Below are 22,220 nucleotides of genomic sequence, written 5' to 3'. Positions count from 1 at the left end.
TGCATCCTCATGTAAGGGAAACAATTGGACTGGGGTAACACAGACAGGACCTTAAACTGTGAGCCTCAGTTTCTCCTCTCTGCAAACCAGGGATAATACTTAGCTATCTCCCAAGTGAAGTTAAATTAATCAGTGTTTGAGATCTTTAAATGAAAACTGCTATGCAAGTATTATTAAAAGAGCTGAACAGAGATCATCACTTTCCAAAACATACGTGGGTCAGAAACAAGGAAAAGTTCAGCCCCAAACTAGAATTCAAGTGATTGAGAAATAAAAACGGGCTCTTTCAACCTTGACTATCACTTTACTACTGTGACACTATTGAGCTGTAGCCATTAAAGACAGGTATTCATGGGACAATAGTTAGTTAAAGTTCTGTCAATGTTAGATATAAAATGGCATTTTTCCAGGAATTTATAACTTGGCAATTAAAACCATTCCAGACTGAAACGTGGGGTTATGAGGTTTCGGTCCCAGAGTGAAGTTTTAGACAAAAATTAATAAAGGCAGAGGAATCAATTACACCATTTGAGGTACAAGAGTGAAAAAAGTTGTTATAGCAGATTTGTGCTCCTATAACTTACTCTGCTTCCAGTTTAACAAGTCTAACAAATTATTAGTGCATAAACCTTGTGTGGTCCAACTGCATTGGGTATTAAGTTTTATTTTATTTTTAAATTACAGATCCCCTGTAATATAAAACTCGGCCATTGTACATATACAGAACAGTCATTGCTGCACGTGGCATAACTAATTAGAAAAAGGGTCCCAGTTTAAAATGTTGACTTTTCAACAGTATTTCTTAGTTCACAGGCTTACCAAACTGGGAACCTTTCCAAGCTCTGAGATAAATACATATTTTTATAACCTCAGTTGTTGTTTCTTTAAAAGAGGAATTCAACAACCCACCCCCACGCCCCCGAACAGGCAGCATGTGATTTAGACCGAAACCAGGAAATTCCAAGTTAAAGCAGACTCCCAGTTCTTAACTTGGAATTTCCTGGATTGTGTCAGTTTAGGCCACACAGCTAATGTTCATTAAACAGTTATGCATTTAGTCCCATGAAGCACTAGTATACCGTACTTCTGGCTCAGGAGTGGATGTACAGGCTGCCTGAGGGCAGAAAAACCAAATGGACAGAGCCTGAAACAAGCCAATCACCAACAGACCCAATTTAATTGCACTATTTCAGTGAACCTGGGAGCATGAACAGGAATCCTAACCTGGTTGCTGCATCAACAGAATTGCTAACTACAAATGCAGAATCTTTTACGGATGGTGATGCATGATCCACAATGAACCTAATTTTCTTCTCAGATCTCAACGGGAGTTTGCTGAGCCTTTTTACTTGTAAAACTGAGCATATCAGCTCATGTGCCAGACACACAAAAAGACTCATTTCTACAGTCTGTTTTCAAAGTAGAATAACACGTTAAAAGCATATTTAATGGTGTTATGCCCCATTCACATAGCTCATTGTACATGTTTTAACACACTAAGGGCTTTTCTACACTTAAAAATGTTACAGCGGCACAGCTACAGTGTAAGTAATCCACCTCCCTGAGAGGTGGTTGCTAGGTTGATGTAAGAATTCTTCGGTCGACCTAGCGATATCTACAAAAGGACTGAAGTTGTCTTAACAACGCCACTCAGGGGTGTGGAATCCACATGCCTCACCGATGTAGTTAAACCAACCTAATTTTCTAGTGTAGACCAGGCCTAATTCTATACACAAGGAAGTTCTAACACAAAGACAGAGCCTCGGAAGAACTACTTTCACATGCCAAAGTCTGGCCTTTCCTGGAGAGAAGGGGAAAAAAAAAAAAAAAAAAAAAAAAAAAGATACTTAGGACTTGTCTACACTTGAAATGCTACAGCGCTGTAGCGCTTCAAGTGTAGAAACTCCTTATGCTGATGGGAGGAGTTCTCCACTCAGTGTAGGTAATTCACCTCCCTGAAAGGCAGCAGCTCGGTGAATGGAAGAATGTTTGTGTCAACCTAGCGCTGTCTACACAGGGACTTGGTTGGCTTAACATCCCTGAACGACATTGTTTTCTAGTTTAGGCCAGGCCTTATTCTTTAACTTGCTTTACTTTAACTGCAACTAAACTGCTCTAGAAACAATCCCTCCCCCAGGGTTATTCAAAAGCATGGTGATTTAATTAGGGTTACAGCTCTGTACCGGTGAACCTGCACCTCTGTAGTACTTCAGTGAAGACGCTACTACACCGACGGGAGAGCTTCTCCTGTCCACATAGTTATCCACCTCTACGATAGGCAGTAGCTATGTCAATGGAGAAGCCCTCTCATCAACATAGTGCTGTCTACACTGAGGGTTAGGATGGTGTAACTAGGTTGCTCAGCAGTGTGGATTTTTTCACACCCCTGAGCAATGTAGCTATACCAATGTAAGTTTGTAGACCAGACCTCAGTGTGTCCAGGTGGTGACCGTATGTGGTTACAATCCTACACTCACCTTAACTACGCTTTCTGCTGAAGCCTATAGTCATGTGTAACATCTGTTGTTCTGTCAGGTTATCATTTGGCTGAGGCCATGTTAGCTAGCTGGTAAGCAGCCTGCTGATCACCCCCACCTCAGCGTTGGCATGTGCTGCAGTCTGAGAGCTCAATTCTGCAGAGTATCAAGCACCACAGAGTTAAAGGCGCTCTCAGCTCCTTGCAAGATAAGGCTCAGAAGAGAGTGCATATATTAACTCCCTGAAAGAGATCACTGCTCTAGTGTTACCTGCCTGAAAACATAAGAACGGCCCTACTGGGTCAGATCAAAGGTCCATCTAGCCCAGGATCCTGTCTTCTGACAGTGGCCAGTGCCAGGTGCTCCAGAGGGAATGAACAGAACAGGTAATCATCAAGTGATCCATCCCCTGTTGCTCATTCCCAGCTTCTGGCAAACAGAGGCTAGGGACACCATTCCTGCCCATCCTGGCTAATTCCCATTGATGGACCTTATCCCATATGAATTTCTCTAGTTCTTTTTTGAACCCTGTTATGGTCTTGGCCTTCACAACATCCTCTGGCAAGGAGTTCCACAGGTTGACTGTGCATTGTGTGAAGAAATACTTCCTTTTATTTCTTTTAAACCTGCTGCCTATTAATTTCATTTCGTGAACTCTAGTTCAGAACCTCAGAAAGCTTGGGGATTACGTGTTTTCAACATCTCATTTTAATCCAGAATGTAAAGAACCACAAAATTAGCAGACTCAATGTAGTTTGATTTTAAAACAAGTCACTGTAGAAGCTTTATGGAAGCCTATCTGGCATCTGTTATTACAGGTAAAACCTATTTAAGATATGCTTTGCTATTATATTACAAAACTAGGTTATAGAAACGTATGCTAGAGTATTAAGAGGAAACAAATCTGTACTCATACTTTAAAAGAACAAAGGGGAAGAGGAAAAAAAATGCCATAAAGTGTAGTTGGTTGCGCTGTGATACCATGGTAATCGGCATCCTGTACATACCTAAGAGTGGGTAATTTATTAAGTTAATAACTTTGTGAAATCACATGTACAAGACCACCCAGTAAGGTCCCTCTGCTAAAGTGCAACTGCTCCAGGTTTCAAATCAGCTCCACACCCAGTGTCTACCCAATGTGCTGAGCTCTTTTGAAAATTTGGCCATTTATTTTCATGTCTTAACGGGAGCTCTGAGCTCTTTTCAATGTCAAGCTCAGTTTCTTGTAAACATTATAAAATAGGAATGGGGGCTGCAACAACTCAAGACACAAATGTCAACTCCAGATGCAACTCAGATCCAGAGAGAGAGAGAGAGAGAGAGAGAGAGAGAGAGAGAGAGAGACATACACAGACAGACAACTAGTGGGATTTTCATGGAATCATAGAATATCAGGGTTGGAAGGGACCTCAAGAGGTCAGCTAGTCCAACCCCCTGCTCAAAGCAGGACCAATCCCCAGACAGATTTTTGCCCCAGATTCCTAAATGGCCCCCTCAAGGACTGAACTCACAACCCTGGGTTTAGCAGGCCAATGCTCAAACCACTGAGCTATCCCTTCCCTTGTATATGTCTACAACAGCTGGACATCTTGTGAACTAGCACAACCACCTTTCAATTTTGGAGTGTTAAGTACTGCTACTAGAGAATCCATTGACAGTCTTTTTCTAAAGGCAGACATCTCTAATCTTCCTGGAAGGGAGGAAGATGGACAAAATTAAACAGTTGGAAACCTGTAGAAGTTTTATGGAAGCCTATGTGGCATCTGTTATTACAGGCAATACAGGGACAGTATTTACAATACTTTGGTAATACACCTCTACCCTGATATAACACAAATTCGGATATAACGCGGTAAAGCAGTGCTCCAGGGGGGCGGGGCTGCGCACTACAGCGGATCAAAGCAAGTTCGATATAACGCGGTTTCACCTATAACACAGTAAGATTTTTTGGCTCCCGAGGACAGCGTTCTATCGGGGTAGAGGTGTACTGCAAAATAAACTAGTAAAAAAAGTGTTTGTAACACAAAGCTAAAGGTTAAGAGTATCCAAAACAAAATATGCATTTCCTATGCCACTGTTGTCTATCAAGTTTGGTTAAGTTGTTTCTGGTAGCACCCACAAAGTGCTAGATGCTGCACAAAGCCAAAACACGATACGGTCCTTATAAGGATTTCAAAGCACGTAATAATCCTTAAGCAGCCCAGTATCTCCAGGATGGAAGTGGTAATTATCCTGATAAATCACTCAACCTCCAAAAAACCCTACACTTGTCACTTCTAGAAGTGGGGGGAGGGGGAGGGGGAAAATCTAGTCTCTCTCTACACACTACATGCTGGAAATGGCTTTCAAAACCTTGATCTGACAAAATCATGTTCAGCAAGCATAGTTCATAGTCCTAGTTGAATTGAGGTAGAATTTGGTTAAGAAAACCATTCAAGACTAGGTCATTGCAGAGCCTCAAATGATTTTCAAGGAGAATCTGTTAACATGTTAAAATTCTAGTGAAGACAACGCAGCTGTAGTTTTAACAGATTACCTGGTCAAGGTAATCCCTCAGGATCACAGCTAATACGCATCCAGACAAGATCTATGTTATCTGTGTAGACTGTAAACTCTTGGGGCACAGACCTGTCTTCTTACAGTATATAAAGCACATAGTATATTTTGGACATAACAAAGCAATCTTTGCTAACTAGCTGCAGTTTGAAAAAGCATTAAATACCACATGTTCCTTAACCCATGATTCTCTAAACATGCAAACCCAAGAGTTGCATGTTTAGAGAACTGGGACTTGTCATAATCATTCATAGATTCCAAGGCCAAAAGGGAATATTGTGATCATCTGGTCTGACCTCCTGTATAACACAAGCTATAGAACTTCCCCCAAAATAATTCGTAGAGCAGATCATTTAGAAAAACATCCAGTCTGGATTTAAAAAAGGTCATGATGGAGAATCCACAACAACCCTTGGTAAGTTGTTCCAATGGTTAATTATTCTCACTGTTAAAAATGTTATGCATTAATTCCAGTCTGAATTTGTCTAGCTTCGACTTCCAGACATTAGATAGTATTGAACCTTTTTCTGCTAGACTGAAGAGCCCATTATTAATTAGTTGTTCACCATGTAGGTAATTACAGATTGTAATCAAGTCACCAATAACCTTCTCTTTGTTAAGCGAAGTAGATTGAGCTCCTTGAGGCTATCACTATAAGGCAGGTTTTCTAATCCTTTAAATCATTCTTTTGGCTCTTCTCTGAACCTCCTCCATTTTATCAACATCCTTCTTGAATTGTGGACACTAGAACTGGATACTGTATTCCAGAATACATCTACCAACGTGATATATGCCATCATGTGCCAGCAATGCCCCTCTGCCATGTACATTGGCCAAACTGGACAGTCTCTACGCAAAAGAATAAATGGACACAAATCTGACATCAGGAATCATAACATTCAAAAACCAGTGGGAGAACACTTCAACCTCTCTAATCACTCAGTGACAGACTTGAAGGTGTCAGTTTTGCAACAAAAAAACTTCAAAAACAGACTCCAAAGAGAGACTGCTGAACTCGAATTAATATGCAAATTAGACACAATTAACTTAGGTCTAAACAGAGACTGGGAATGGTTGGGTCATTACACTAATTGAATTTTTTTCCCCCCATGTTAAGTTCTCCTCACACCTTCTATGGGTCATCTCGATTATCACTTCAAAGTTTTTTCTTCTGCTGCTACTGATAGCTCATCTCAATTGATTGGCCTCTTACAATTGGTATGCGTACTTCCACCTTTTCATGTTCTTTGTATGTGTAAATATCTTCTGTCTGTGTGTTTCACTCTATGCATCTGAAGAAGTGAGCTGTAGCCCACGAAAGCTTATGCTGAAATAAATTTGTTAGTCTCTAAGGTGCCACAAGTACTCCTGTTCTTTTTCTGTATTCCAGAAGTGGCCGCTCCAAAGCCAAATACAGAGGTAATATGACCTAACCACCCCTACTTAAGATTCTCCTGTTTATACATCCATGGACTGTATTTAGCTCTTCTGGCTTCACACTGGGAGCTTGTGTTCAGCTGCTTATCCACCATGCCCCCCAAATCAAAAATTTTGTTTATTTAAGCAAAATAAGCAGTCATGGGATAAGAGGGAAGGTTCTCTCATGGATCGGTAACTGGTTAAAAGATAGATTCATAGATTCTAGGACTGGAAGGGACCTCGAGAGGTCATCGAGTCCAGTCCCCTGCCCGCATGGCAGGACCAAATGCTGTCTAGACCATCCCTGATAGACATTTATCTAACCTACTCTTAAATATCTCCAGAGATGGAGATTCACAACCTCCCTAGGCAATTTATTCCAGTGTTTAACCACCCTGACAGTTAAGAACTTTTTCCTAATGTCCAACCTAGACCTCCCTTGCTGCAGTTTAAGCCCATTGCTTCTTGTTCTATCCTTAGAGGCTAAGGTGAACACGTTTTCTCCCTCCTCCTTATGACACCCTTTTAGATACCTGAAAACTGCTATCATGTCCCCTCTCAGTCTTCTCTTTTCCAAACTAAACAAACCCAATTCTTTCAGCCTTCCTTCATAGGTCATGTTCTCAAGACCTTTAATCATTCTTGTTGCTCTTCTCTGGACCCTCTCCAATTTCTCCACATCTTTCTTGAAATGCGGTGCCCAGAACTGGACGCAATACTCCAGCTGAGGCCTAACCAGAGCAGAGTAGAGCGGAAGAATGACTTCTCGTGTCTTGCTCACAACACACCTGTTAATACATCCCAGAATCATGTTTGCTTTTTTTGCAACAGCATCACACTGTTGACTCATATTTAGCTTGGGGTCCACTATAACCCCTAGGTCCCTTTCTGCCGTACTCCTTCCTAGACAGTCTCTTCCCATTCTGTATGTGTGAAACTGATTTTTTCTTCCTAAGTGGAGCACTTTGCATTTGTCTTTGTTAAACTTCATCCTGTTTACCTCAGACCATTTCTCCAACTTGTCCAGAGGAAACAAAGAGTAGGAATAAATGGTCAGTTTTCAGAATGGAGAGAGGTAAATAGTGGATCTGTACTGGGCCCAGTCCTATTTAACATATTCATAAACGATCTGGAAAAAGGGGTAAACAGTGAGGTGTCAAAACTTGCAGATGATACAAAACTATTCAAGATAGGCAGACTGCAAAGAGCTACAAAAGGATCTCACAAAACTGGGTGACTGGGCAACAAAATGGCAGATGAAATTTAATGTTGATAAATGCAAAGTAATGCACATTGGAAAATATAATCCTAACTATACATATACAACGATGGGGTCTAAATTAGCTGTTACCGCTCAAGAAAGAGATCTTGCAGTCATTGTGGAGAGTTCTCTGAAATCATCCACTCAATGTGCACCGGCAGTCAAAAAAGCAAACAGAATGTTGGGAATCATCAAGAAAGGGATAGATCATAAGACAGAAAATATCATATTGCCTCTATATAAATCCATGGTATGCCCACACCTTGAACACTGCGTGCAGATGTGGTCGCCCCATCTCAAAAAAGATATATTGGAATTGGAAAAGGTTCAGAAAAGGGCAACAAAAATTATTAGGGGTATCAAACGGCTTCCGTATGAGGAGAGATTAATAAGACTGGGACTTTTCAGCTTGGAAAAGAGGCGACTAAGGGGGGATATGATAGAGGTCTATAAAATCATGAGTGGTATAGAGAAAGTAAATAAGGAAGTGTTATTTACTCCTTCTCATAATACAAGAACAAGGGGCCACCAAATGAAATTAATAGGTAGCAGGTTTAAAACTAACACAAAAAAGTATTTTTTCACGCAACACACTGTCAACCTCTGGAACTCCTTACTAGAGGGTGTTGTGAAGGCCAATACTATAACGGGGTTCAAAAGGAAGCTAGATAGATTCATGGAAGATAGGTCCATCAATGGCTATTAGCCAGGATGGGCAGGAATGGTGTCCCTAGCCTCTGTTTGCCAGAAGCTGGGATTGCATGACAGGGCATGGATCACTTGATGATAACCTGTCTGTTCATTCCCTTTGGGGCACCTGCCATTGGCCACTGTCAGAGGACAGGATACTGGGCTTGATGGACCTTTGGTCTGACCCAGTATGGCTGTTCTTATGTTCTTAAGTCTTTTTCAGTGTCACGGCTTCCCAGTATACATTCCCCCATTGTGTAAGTATGGCCTATGTTCTTTGTTCAAAGATTTACATTGAGCCATATTAAAATGCACATTGTTTGCTTGCACCCAGCTTACCAAGCAACCCAGATCGCTCTGTATCAGTGACCTGTCCTCTTCATTATTTACCTTCCCCCTATTTTTGTGTCATCTGCTAACTTTTATCAGTGACTATTTTATGTTTTCTTCCAGGTCATTAACAGAAATGTTACATAGGGTAGGGCCAAGAACCAACCCCTGTGGGACCCAGCTAGAAACACACTCTGACCAGGGACCTGTTGTTGCCAACTGGCAGAGAGTATACGGAGTCCACAGGGGGGTTTAGGGATCCCCAGGGTCTCATATCTACATAATAGTTAGCCAAAGGAGGTCATGTAAGGTCTCTACTGAGAGCCCATAGCCTGCTGGTCGTCATAATCACTTTGAAATGTATGTAAGGATATTATTTTAAAAAGTTATGCATCTACACCAAAAACTATGTTCTTAAGATATGTAAGGTAAGACAAGTCACTAGAAGATGATAAACAGGAATTGTTCAGGCAAGGGGCAGTAGACTGGCTAGTAATTGTAAGTCTATTTACATATAAGCCACCAGCTAATCAAGACAGTGAAGTTGACAAGAGATCACAAAAATCTACATGAGGGAACACATGGCAGGAAGGTGTCCTGTTGATGTCAAACATTAAAGAACTAGTCTGGTACAACAGGAGAATGCAAGGAGACACACAGGATCCTTCTCTAGAGAGACAAGTTGAGAGTGTGAGTTGTTTCATGAAAAAAGGATCAGGGCCCACCTGGCTGAAAAACACTGTTGAACAATACTACAAGACATGACAGTGATACCAGAGAAATTCCCCAGACGCCATTTTGTACAAATTGTTTGTACATTATTTATTATATTAGTGTATACCAAGAAAATGTATGTTAAATTACAAATAGTTCAAAAAAGGTTGGAAATTGTAATGGGTTTATTAAAAGAAATTTAAAATTAACTTGTAAAACATGTATTAAAATTTAATGTGAGCAATTTACAGCCAACCATTTGTTTATCTAAATGTAACTCATAAATATGTCATGTAACAGTTTTACCCTAGTTTTGCTTAAACAATTGTATGAGTGTAATATTATATTTGCAAGAACTTGTTATGAGAGTCAAAGCCAATACACACAGAGTTATGATCATTATACGTCACTTTACAAATGAAATGAAATTAAAATAAAACAAACAGGAATGCAAGCAATTTTGCATCTATTATAGTGATCTTAATGCTTCAGATATTGGTGGTGACTGAGATGCTTATCTTAATACACTGAATGAAAAGGAAGGTTAAACAGTTGGAGAGAGCTGAAATGATTACATCCTTCTAGTGAGGCAGAATTGGGGAAGTAAGGTATTGTGCCAATGAAAAGAAACATATGCTCAGTCTCAAAAAGAGAGACTTGAGCCAACTTTGGACAAAGCCAAACACCAACCGAACTCACTAGTAGGTGATGGCTAGATATAGAAATAGCATCAAACTATTAAGGAAGGGACTGATATATCAGAGAAATTCCCAGACTCCATTTTGTATCCCTAGCTTCCATTTTAAATAAGCAAGAGTCACTCCACCATTAGAAGCTGCAGGTCACATAGCAATAAAAATACAGATGCTCCCCAACTTGCACAAGCGTTCCGTTCCGGAACGCCTTGCGTAAGTCGAATTTTGCGTAAGTCGGGAACGTATACCCGATAATTACGCCCAAAAAAAAAAAAAGTTACGGAACTTTTTCCGTAAGTGCGGATTTGCGCAAGTCGGGTTTGCGTAACCCAGGGAGCGTCTGTAGAATTGACAGGAAAACCAAAGTAGGGGAAAAGTCAGTAGATCCTAACACTGAGGTAATCAATGGTTGCAGGCTAAAAACAGACCTGGCAGTTTGGAATGTGGGCAGTTGTCATGTGCAAGAATGATCTGACAGGAAGATATTAGCAGAAGTGTCTAGAAAGATCTGACATGACAGTATAAAAAAGTCAGTGTGTCAGTGAGCAGCCGGAGGGTTAGGAGCTGCCAGTAAAGCAGCAGCAGCAGGGCAGTAGCAGAGGTAGTCCTGCCCTGCCACTGGAACGCAGAGACACAGACTGGGGCACAGAGGAAGGAAAGAGAGACCTGAGGAGAAGACAGCGAAGTCAGCAGACAAAGTAAGCCTGTCAGTTATAATCATAGCATAGTACAGTATAGTGTTATTGTACATATGGGTGTGCTTTGGTTAATAAAGGTGTATGAATGTGTGTAAGTTGTAAAAGGAATGTATATTTGTAAGATTTAAGGAACATTTAAGAGCTGCTGTCAGTGTCCTGCAGAAGACTGGCCATCTGAAGCAGGGCGCAAACACTTAGAATGATCTCAAACTGTATGTTATTATGGTTTGGGATGCTCTCTAACTTGCAAGGGATTTGTGTTTTATATTATTATTGTATTAGGGACTGTTATTTGCACCAATAAAAAGGTGCCTTGTTTTGGTAAAAACACTGTTTTAGGTTAATAGTTTATTTCTCAGAAGGCTGTATCCATGTCCTCTGGGAAATTCCTTAGCCACCCTGGAGACCCATACCTGAGGAAAACAGATTGAGGAGCACAGGTGTGTGGTTTTAAGGGAAAACCTTTTAGGAGATATTTAAATTCACCTCTCTTGAGGGAACCCTTGGTAAACCCAGGTGTGGGTAATAGGTTAGCTATTCTGGGGATAGCCTGAAAACAGATTTTAGGGTAACAACGGTAACTAGTTAAGTAAGTTAGGTTCTAGAATGCGTTATGCTTTTATTTTACATGTAACCATTTATTTCCAATATTTCTACTTGCCATCATTTCAATTTCTACTCTTCGTTAAATACACTTTTACTTGTTTTCATTATAGACATATCTAAGAGCTGTGTGTTAAATGGAGCAATGATCCTGAGGTGAAATTTGTAAACTGGTGCATGCTGCTCCTTTGGGAGCAGCAGGTCTGTGAATGTCCAGTAGACTAAGGGCTGGTCACTCCAGGGGGATGTGTGGAAGGCTTGACAGTTGGAGCATGCTTATAGCTAATCTAGAGCGAGACAGCAGGGCCTGCCTGGGGAGTGCTTGTGTTGCCCATGGCCAGTGGGGTTGGAGAGCTGACTCCCAGCAGGCAGAGACAGCAGGCTTCTGCACACTATGAGCAGGTGGTCACGAGGTACCTCACAGCCTTGGGGAGCATCACACCCTCCTGTTCAATGACAATTTGCCCTTTATTGTTACATTTTGAGACCTATTGGTTAGCCAGCTTTAGACCCATTTAACGCGTGCCATGTTCATTTTATATTTTCCTAGGGTTTTTTTTTTTTAAATAAAAATGTCCAAGTCAAATGCCTTACAGAAGTCTAAGTATATTACAGCAATACAGTTACTTCTACCAATCAAACCTGTAATTTTAGCAAAAAAAGCTATCAAGTTAGTTTGACAAGATCTATTTTCCATTAACCCATGTTGATTGGCATTATTTATATTAGCTTCCCTTAATTCTTTATTAATTAAGTGGTGTATTAGTCACTCCATTATCTTGCTCAGGATCGATGTCAGAGGGACAGGCCTATAATTACCTGCATCATCCTGTTTATCCTTTTTAATTACAGACGCTCCCTGGGTTATGCAAGACCCAACTTACGCAAATTCGACCTTACGCAAAAGGTTCCATAAGGCATAAATAAAATTTTTGAGTTGCGGAAAATATTGCATAGCGTACGGAAACACAAAGTACTGTAGTGCGGTGTGCGGAGGAATACAGCGGTAGCATCTCCTACGAGGAAAGGTTTTGCGCTCTCACAGCCTCTCAGTCTTGTGTCATTTCAGTGATACTGTATTTCTGTTATTTCACCCTATTATTTCATTCAAATCATGCCTGGAAAGCGACCAAGTGATAGCAAGACTGCAGGACCAGTTCGTAAGCGAAAGAAGATTGATTTAGAGCAGAAAATGAAAATAGTGAAAAAGTATGAAGGCGGACAAAGCCTGTCGTCAATTGCTCGTGAACTCGATTTGGCTACCTCAACAGTGAAAAGTATTTTGAATGATAGTGCACGCATAAAAGAGCATGTGAAAGGCTCTGCTCCTTTAAAATCAACAGTCATAACGAAGCAGCGTACTGGTGCTATCTATGAAATGGAAAATTTGTTAACAATGTGGATGGAAGATCAGATTCAAAAATGTGTGCTGCTTAGCCTAATGATTATTCAAGCAAAGGCTAAAAGTATTTTTGAAGATGTAAAGGGAAAATACAGTGACCCTAACGCAAAGTTTGTGGCTAGTCATGGGTGGTTTAATAGATTTAAACAACGTGCAAATTTTCACAATGTAAAAGTGAGTGATGAGGCTGCTAGTGCTGATACAAAAGCAGCTGAAAAGTATCCCGAAGTGTTACGAAAACTTATAGAAGAAAGTGGTTATACAGCACAGCAAATCTTTAACGTCGACGAAACTGGATTGTTTTGGAAAAAAATGCCAGACAGAACATACATTTCAAAAGAGGAAAAGACGATGCCAGGGTTTAAGGCTGCGAAAGATAGGCTAACACTTTTGCTTGGGGGTAATGCAGCTGGAGATTGCAAATTGAAACCGTTGCTTGTTTATCATTCAGAAAATCCCTGTGCGTTTAAAGGCATTAGCAAAGCTGCCCTTCCAGTTCATTTCCGTTCAAATCGAAAGGCATGGATCACAATGGCACTTTTCGAAGACTGGTTTATAAATTTGTTTATCCCTGAAGTGGAAAAATTCTGCAGAGAAAACGACATCCCATTCAAGATTATGCTTATCGTCGATAATGCTCCTGGACATCCTGCACATTTAGACGACTTTCACCCTAATGTAAAAGTAGTGTTTCTACCTCCTAACACAACTTCGATCCTACAGCCCATGGATCAGGGGGTCATTGCTAATTTTAAAGCCTATTATCTACGAAGAACATTTGCACAGGCAGTAGAAGCAACTGACAGAGAGTCTGGCAAGACTTTGCGCGATTTTTGGAAATCATATAACATTTACCAAGCCATCATAAACATTGCTAAGGCCTGGGCAGAGGTTACCCAGGTTTGTTTGAATGCCGTATGGAAGAAAGCATGCCCACAGTTTGTACACAGCTTTAAAGGTTTTGAAAAAGACGAAACATATGAGGAGGTGGCAGACGAAATTGTGAAGCTTGCCGAGCAGCTTGAGCTGGAGGTTGATGTTGGTGATGTTGATGAGCTTATTGAATCCCATGGAGCTGAATTGTCAAATGAGGATCTTATAGAATTAGAAGCAGCAAAAGTAAAAGAGCAGACTGAAGCGGAGGATGAAGTTGAAGAAGTAGAAGAGCCACGACACTTCAACACTAAGGAGATGGCACTTGCATTTCGTGAGATTGACTCTGCAATGGCAAGGTTTGAGAAGATGGACCCCAATTCCTCACGATTCTTGAAAGTGAACAGAGGCATTGATGAAACGCTGGCCTGTTATAGACAGATATATGAAGAGAAGAAAAAGGCCACTATCGAGTCATCTCTTGATAAGTTTGTAAGGAAGGTTGAAAGGCCTGCAACGTCCACATCTCTACAGCCTTCCACCTCCAAAGCCCCCTCCGACGACCCCGATGATGTAATGTCTGTCTCCTCCTCTCCTTCCTCATCTACAAATTAAGCCCATTGTCATCCACCACCAAAATGCAGCCTTCAGCGTGCCAGGATAACAATAAGATTAAGGTAAATGCAATATTTTTGTTGTAATTGTTTGTTTTTTATGCTTGCACAATATAAGTTTCAGACTTATGTAAAATTCGGGTTACGCAAGGCTTTCCGGAACAGAATGATTGCACAAGTCGGGGACCGTCCGTATTGGCATAACATTAGCTTTCTTGCAATCTTCTGGAAATTCCCCCATGTTCCACGGCTTATTGAAAATCAAAATTAACGATCCAGTGAGCTCTACAGGAAGCTCTTTTAAAATTTTAGGATACAAGTTATCCGGACATGCTGATTTAAAAATGTCTAACTTTAGCAGACAGCGTTTAACATCCTCCTGAGAAAGTTAACACGTCTTCATCAGATCTACAAGCCAGAAGAATAATCAAAATCCAACAACCCTAAACCTTGGTCTACATTCATGATGCTCTCAGACCTGTTGCTAGCCTCTGCAGAATGAGACTACCCCTAACGTTTCTTTAACATTTTACTCAATTTCTCTCAGAATGTTAATTCTGAATTTCTGGATCTGCAGCATGGAAGCTAACTGTATTTGTGCACATTTACCTACCCATGCCCTTACACAAATGTCAAGAATTTTTAATTCCCAAGTTTTCCATCACTCTAACATGGACTCTTCATCTTAAAATAAATAAATAAATAAATAAATAAATAAATAAATAAATAAAAAGTCACATGAAATCGCTAGATGTTAATTTAGAAATGAATCCAATTCCCTATGAAGTTAATGAAACATATTATTACACTAACTTTAATGGGAGCTGGATCAAGCCTCTCAAGAGTTTCTTCTTATTTTTATTATTATGATTTCTATTATGAAAAAGGAGCTTGCGTGCAGTGATAAGATACAGGGATAATTCCCAAATTCAGAGCTCTGAAACCTGAGCAGCAGGTTCATCTATCAAAGTATGGATGTTTATTAGTGTGGGATTCACAACAAGGACTAGAGAGAGCTCAAACAACTATGACTAAAGTTTAATCTTCTCTAAGGAGAGGCTTCCAAATGTTTATGAAGCCCTTGACAATGTCCCTTTAATGCACAGTATAATATTGTGTCCTGCTATCACTTCAGTGTATTTGTAATACAAATTATACTTAAGCTATATTGCCTAGAACTTAGATAAATAAAACCAAAATAGTATTGAACTGTTTCCGCCCCATACAACAAGGTATCCTTGGCAGCTTCTTAACCATCCATTACAATCCAAAGCAATTTCTCTCTGTAGCAATTTAAGAGCTTGTAAAAATATAATGGCCGATTATAGGCGAAACAAACCACAGAGTTATTGAACCTTGCAGGCCCTCTGAAGCATCTCTGTTGACGTTTAAGTGTGAGTTATTGTGTCACAATATCATAAAAGTGTGCTCAGTGCTACAGATATATTGTTATTTAAATGACACCAAAATAAGTCAGTTTCATACAAGAGAAGGCTACTTTTACAGAAATCGGAAGTTCCCATTTCAGATTTTCAAGGCTATAAGAGATAGTTCATTTAGAGCAGTAGCTCTCAATCTTTCCAGACTACTGTACCCCTTTCAAGAGTCTGATTTGTCTATCCTCAAGTTTCACCTCGCTTAAAAACTTACAAAATCAGACATAAAAATACAACAGGTGTCACAGCAGACTATTATTGAAAAACTGCTTACTTTCTCATTTTTATCATATAATTATAAAATAAATCAATTGGAATATAAATATTGTACTTACATTTCAGTGTATAGTATACAGAGCAATATAAACAAATCATTACCTATGAAATTTTAGTTTGTACTGACTTCACTAGTGCTTTTTATATAGCCTATTGTAAAACTAGGCAAATATCTAGATGAGTAGATGTACTCCCTGGAAGACCTCTGCATACCCCCAACTGTACATGTACCCCTGGTTGAGAACCACTGATTTAGAGAAAGGTAATACATTTTGTTCTTCCTATATTGTATACCGCAGTTAATCTCCAGCCCTGAATCAGCATACATATATGGTTATTTCCCTCTTGCAGGGGTACTTTGGGTCCAAATATAGGTTCTGGATAAAAAACATTTTACAAAACCCATTAATAGAAATATTTAACATATAAACATTCTCTCACAATGTGTGCAACCCAAAAACCAACAGCATTGGACTAGGGCAGGAGAACCAAAAAATAAAACCAATTCATCTATTTTAATTGTCCAAACTAAATGAAAGGGAAAATCTGCATCAATGAGCATCAATGGAAGATCCTAAGTCTTCACTGCAAAAAGGTGTACTTTTAATATCAAGATAAAAACTATAGTTCCTTATCTCCACTAGGATTTTAGCTATCTTGATATAAAAACACATCGTTTTTGCAACGAAGACATCGCTTTTGAAAATTCTTTCAATGCTAATGTTCTAAGGTGTTCTCAGCAACACAGGGAAAATACGCTGAACAAAGAAACGAAGCCAGGTTAAACATTAAAACACAGTAGACCTCATCTTGCAAGGTGCTGAATCCTAATGAAGTTCAAGCACCTAATACAGTCCATCCTTGTCTGCCCTAGGAAAAAAGATGTATTTAACGTGTTAGCTAACACGTTAAAAAATGCTTTTTCCCCAGCGTAGATGGGGCCTTGAACAGGAACCCACAGATAGAGCCTTCTTCCCATGGCAAGAGTAGTGCAAGAACACAGCATCACTATGACAGCAACCACCAGGCCCCACCTGCATTTAAAACCTTAACATTTTGTGTTAAACATGCATTTCAGAGTTTTACAAGTTCGCAGTGACGTGTGCATTAAATGAGTTACAGCCCCATTTTAGTGAATCAAGATGTGTGACTCTTTCATGAGCATTAACTTCCAAAGGGGAACAACCAGACCTTGCCATTTCCACTAAATTGAGATAAATAAGGTGAATTCACATTTTTTATGGTGCTGTTTCACTGCTTATGACTACGAATACCAGGCCTTGACTAAACACACGAATATTATACCACTGCAGCTGAAGTGTTACAGCCCCCCTAATGTAGATGCAGTTATACCGGCATGGATATTCTCCTTTGGCAGCATGAGACACCTTTACACAAACACTATGGGTCTACACTAGGACCTGTACCGATCTATTTCAGAAGGAAAAAATCACACTCCTAGCCAAAATAGTTAAAACTGGTACAATAATTGTATGTAGCTCAGGCCCCAGGGCCACTGTTTATACTAGGCCTTCTCCCACCAAAATATCTTCCTGCCATTGCTCAAACACCAGCAGGGCCGGTGCAAGGAAGTTTCGTGCCCTAGGCGAAACTTCCACCTTGCGCCCCCCCGCCCCCCAGCCCTGTGGCAGCTCCCCGCCCCCTCCCTCCGCCCTGAGGCGCCCCCCCCCCCGCGGCAGCTTCCCCCCCTCTGCCCTGAGGCGCCCCCCCACGGCAGCTCCCCACCCCAGCTCACCTCTGCTCCGCCTCCTCCCCGAGCATGCCGCCCCCGCTCTAATTCTCCTCCCCTCCCAGACTTGCGGCGCCAAACAGCTGATTGGCGCCGCAAGCCTGGGAGGCGGGAGAAGTAGAGCAGCAATGGCACGCTCGGGGAGGGGGTGTAGGAACGATGTAAAAAAAAAAAAAAATTGGGGACACCGCTTTTTGGCACCCCCAAATCTTGGTGCCCTAGGCAACCGCCTAGTTTGCCTAAATGCTAGCACTGGCCCTGAACACCAGGTCAGCTCCCCATGGCAGAAGCAACAGTAGGAGCACTAGTGCAAAGCAGCCACCTGCATTTTAGCTACTACAATGAACAAGACTAGACAACATGTTGGTTAAAATGCAACAGCTGACAGCATCTTTTCTGCAGTAGCGTTCTCGCTATTGCTTCCACATGTGGAGCTGTACCAGCACAGAATGATGGAAATGTTTTTGAAGGGAAGCCAGAGCAGAGATTGCAGTTATTCTAACTGGGACTAGCAGACACTATAATTATCAATGCTGCAAAACATTTTCCACTATAAACCCTGTTTTTCCCTGTGACGAACTGGGACTGTTCTTAAAGTGGTCTGTGAGTGCTGACAGGGGAGTGTGGCTGGGATGGTCTGCGTTGGGGGATGGGAGAATGACTGAAGGGAAATACCTGAGCCTGTAACCTGAGAACCCAGGAGGGGGCTGGGGCGAGGTGACACCTTTGCCCGGGAAACTGAACAAAGGCTGTGGGAGGGGTCGCTGAAGGGGAGTCGGGGAAGCTGGCTGGGGAGGTGGCTGGAGGCAGGGAGGGCTCTGACCTCTGGAGGGGGCCTGGGGTGCCTGAGGACCCCAAGATGGACCTGAGGGGTATCCTGTTGTCTGTGCCTGCAAGACCTGTCTCGGACTGTATTCCCGTCGTCTAAATAAACCTTCTGCTTTACTGGCTGGCTGAGAGTCATGGTGAATCGCAGGAAGCCGGGGGTGCAGGGCCCTGAGTCCCCCCTTACTCCGTGACAACTGGTGGCAGCGGTGGGATCTACTGCACCCCGTGGACGGCGCTTCCTGCAGTAAGTGACTGGAGAGCAGTAAAACGAAGGGGGATTGACGGGGACCAGGCGTGCTGAGGAGTCAGAGAGAGACGGTTATCACCCCTGGGAGTGTGTGACCAGCGAGAAGGACTTTTGCAGTAACAGGGTCCCCCGGGGGATCGCAGCGAGTGGTCCCAGGGGCGGAGGAGTCTGCAGCTCGACCCTGGCAGAGAGGTGGTGACCTCGAGAAGGGCTGGCACACTAGGAGTCTCCCTGGAAACTGTGGGGAGCGGTGGGCACACAGGCCTGTGAGTGGCCAGCAGGAAGATGTATGCCAAGCGGCTTAAGAGCGACCTGGTGGAGCTGTGCAAGCAGAGGGGGGTGCGCATTGGGAAGCTCACCAAAGAACAGCTCATTGCCCAGCTGGAGAAGGGAGATCGCGCGAATAAACTGATCCCTGTCTCTGAGGGAAGCAGCCTGGCAGATGCAGCGCAGGCCCCAGTGTCTGTCCCATCTGGGAGTGGTCAGCCGGCTGCTGAGGGCTTCCCGAGACCCCTCCTTCCTATGCCTAGGGGAAGGGTGGGGAGGAGCCCAGCAAATACCGAGGGCGCAGTGACCCCCCCGGCCAGCAGGGGATCCTCCCGGCAACGCTCGCCGGCCAGCAGGGGATCCTCCCGGCCACGCGCAGCATCCGTGGAGCGGAATGGGCTGGAATGGGAGATAGAGCTAAAACTGAGAGAGCTGGAGGATCGTGAACAACAGAGACAGCATGAAGAGAAACTGAGGCAGCATGAACAGGAGGAGAAAGAGAAACTGAGGCAGCATGAACGGGAGGAGAATGAGAGACAAAGGCAGCATGAAGAGAGAGAGAGGCTGAGGCATCATGAACTGGAACTGGCGAGGCTGAAGGGCCGCGAGCCCCCGGCTGCGGTGAGTAAGGGGGGACTCAGGGCCCTGCACCCCCGGCTTCCTGCGATTCACCATGACTCTCAGCCAGCCAGTAAAGCAGAAGGTTTATTTAGACGACGGGAATACAGTCCGAGACAGGTCTTGCAGGCACAGACAACAGGATACCCCTCAGTTAGGTCCATCTTGGGGTCCTCAGGCACCCCAGGCCCCCTCCAGAGGTCAGAGCCCTCCCTGCCTCCAGCCACCTCCCCAGCCAGCTTCCCCGACTCCCCTTCAGCGACCCCTCCCACAGCCTTTGTTCAGTTTCCCGGGCAAAGGTGTCACCTCGCCCCAGCCCCCTCCTGGGTTCTCAGGTTACAGGCTCAGGTATTTCCCTTCAGTCATTCTCCCATCCCCCAACGCAGACCATCCCAGCCACACTCCCCTGTCAGCACTCACAGACCACTTTAAGAACAGTCCCAGTTCGTCACATTCCCATACTTACAACTTCATAAAAATATTCACTGAAGTTTTCTGTGCTTGGTCTCTGCCCAAAGGAAATTTGCTGAAAAGTGGCCAGGGTCTCTTCAGCAGTATGAGATATGGTAGAGACAAAAATCACTTTTCCCATTGTAATACCACCTTAAAATAATACATAAAAGCTACAGCAAAAACAGGCTCAATTTGAAACTTGGCATAGATGTGGTTCTTGCTGAAACGAGAGCCTCTACTTGGTTTGAAAAATATTTTTGATTTAACAAAAGTTGTTGGAAATTATTTTACTAAGAATGCTCAGAAGCAAAATGTTGTGAAGTTCATAGGTACCCTTGGGCCTTGTCTTACACCTAAGCCAACTCTACACTAGACTTTTGTCGACAGCTACGTTGTTCAGAATGTGATCCCAGACAGACCCTAGAGTAGGCACAGTATGCCAACAAAAGCAGCTTATTTCACTCGGTGGGTGGGAGGGAGACTAGATAACCTGGCAAAGGCACAGTTTTGCCAGTATAAGCTGCATCCACCGTAGGAGCACTTTCATGGTATAGTCTACTGGTATACCTGCACACTACTAGTGTAGACCAGGCCTTAGTTTTGAAACCAATATAATAAAACTGGTACAACCCCCTAATGTGGACATTGCTGTATGTAAGGAGGTTTATACCCGTATAACCGTTTCCACCCTAGGGAGCTGCTTTATATCACTTTCTAAACTATGTACAGACCAACTCCTAAATTAAGAAACAAGGTGCTTTTTAAAATCGACTTAGGTAACTTGCCTTATCTAACATGATTTCAAACACCATTTAGCATCCAGTGCAGACACAGCTTAAATCTTCACAATCATGTTAGCTAGTCCTGTCATAACCTAGAAAGTAGCCTAAAGTCCTGTTCTTGACAGGCAAAAAAGGTGTGTTTTTTAAATCGAATTAAGGTAACACAACTGAAAAGCTCCATTAAGATAGTCTACGTATGTTTGAAGCCATGTTAGCTGGCTGTGCTTTAGCCTAGTCTCTCCCCTAACCTAAAACGTGGGAGGCTAATTCAGACCTGTTAGCCTGCATCGTAAGCCATGCCTGCACTAGAAAAGAGATGTAGTTTTTAAAAGGTAGTAAGTATCAGAGGGGTAGCCGTGTTAGTCTGAATCTGTAAAAAGCAACAGAGGGTCCTGTGGCACCTTTAAGACTAACAGAAGGTAGTAAGAAATCCTACTGTAAATATGGCAAGTTGTAGTTTTAATTCATGTTTGCTAGTCAAAATAAACATCAAGTTGTCAATAGTAATGCAGAAGTGTACTATAAATATAATTCTGATCTGTATTTGGGAACAAGCCAGATGATATATCCATAATCATAATGATGAAATACTTTCTGTTCCAACAGTAACTAAGGAGGATGTTAATCAGCAGCTACTAAAGTTAATATTTTTTATATCAGCATGTCCGGATAACTTACTTCCAAGAGTTTTAAAAGAACTGGCTGAGGAGCTTGCTGGACTTTTAATGTCGATTTTTAAAATATGTCTTGGAGCACTGGAGAAATTCCATCAGACTGGAAGAAAGCTAATGTGCCAATATTTAAGAAGGGTAAAACAGGATGATATAGTTGTGACAGTGCACTCTATATGATTTTATGAAAGTATGCTGATGAGTGTGAACATAATGTAACTAAAATATGCTTCATGCAAAAGGTCTCTTGTAAGGTATCATTACAAAGCTTATAATCTACTGAGGGTGGTCATCCTATTTGCATAAATGTATCACTCTTGTACCTGAAACTAGAAATATGAAATATAACTCTGAGGGCCTATTGTAATTATGCAAAGTGTGGGCCATTAATGGTGGTTTGGAATCTTGATGGCTCCCATTAACCAGGACAATTGACTGTAGATGGCTCTGTTTTACTTGTAAGTCTTCCTGTATACGGGTGTGCTGGCAAGTGGGTAATGAAGTCTTACAGTGACATGGGATCATGTCACCTGAACTGGAATCCATCTTTAACCTGGTGC

The 22,220-nt window shown here is 42.2% G+C and overlaps 1 protein-coding gene across 2 annotated transcripts in view; it reads right to left on the bottom strand.

Annotated features, from left to right (window-relative positions):
• Positions 1–22,220, bottom strand: part of CBX5 (chromobox 5) — a 56,207-nt gene that overhangs the window by 17,290 nt on the left and 16,697 nt on the right. The gene's annotated exons all lie outside the window — the stretch shown is intronic.

This window comes from Emys orbicularis, chromosome 19, assembly GCF_028017835.1.
Source record: "Emys orbicularis isolate rEmyOrb1 chromosome 19, rEmyOrb1.hap1, whole genome shotgun sequence".
Classification (NCBI taxonomy): Eukaryota; Metazoa; Chordata; order Testudines; family Emydidae; genus Emys; species Emys orbicularis.
Note: the sequence above shows the minus strand (reverse complement) of the source record. Positions and strands in the feature narration are given on the sequence as shown.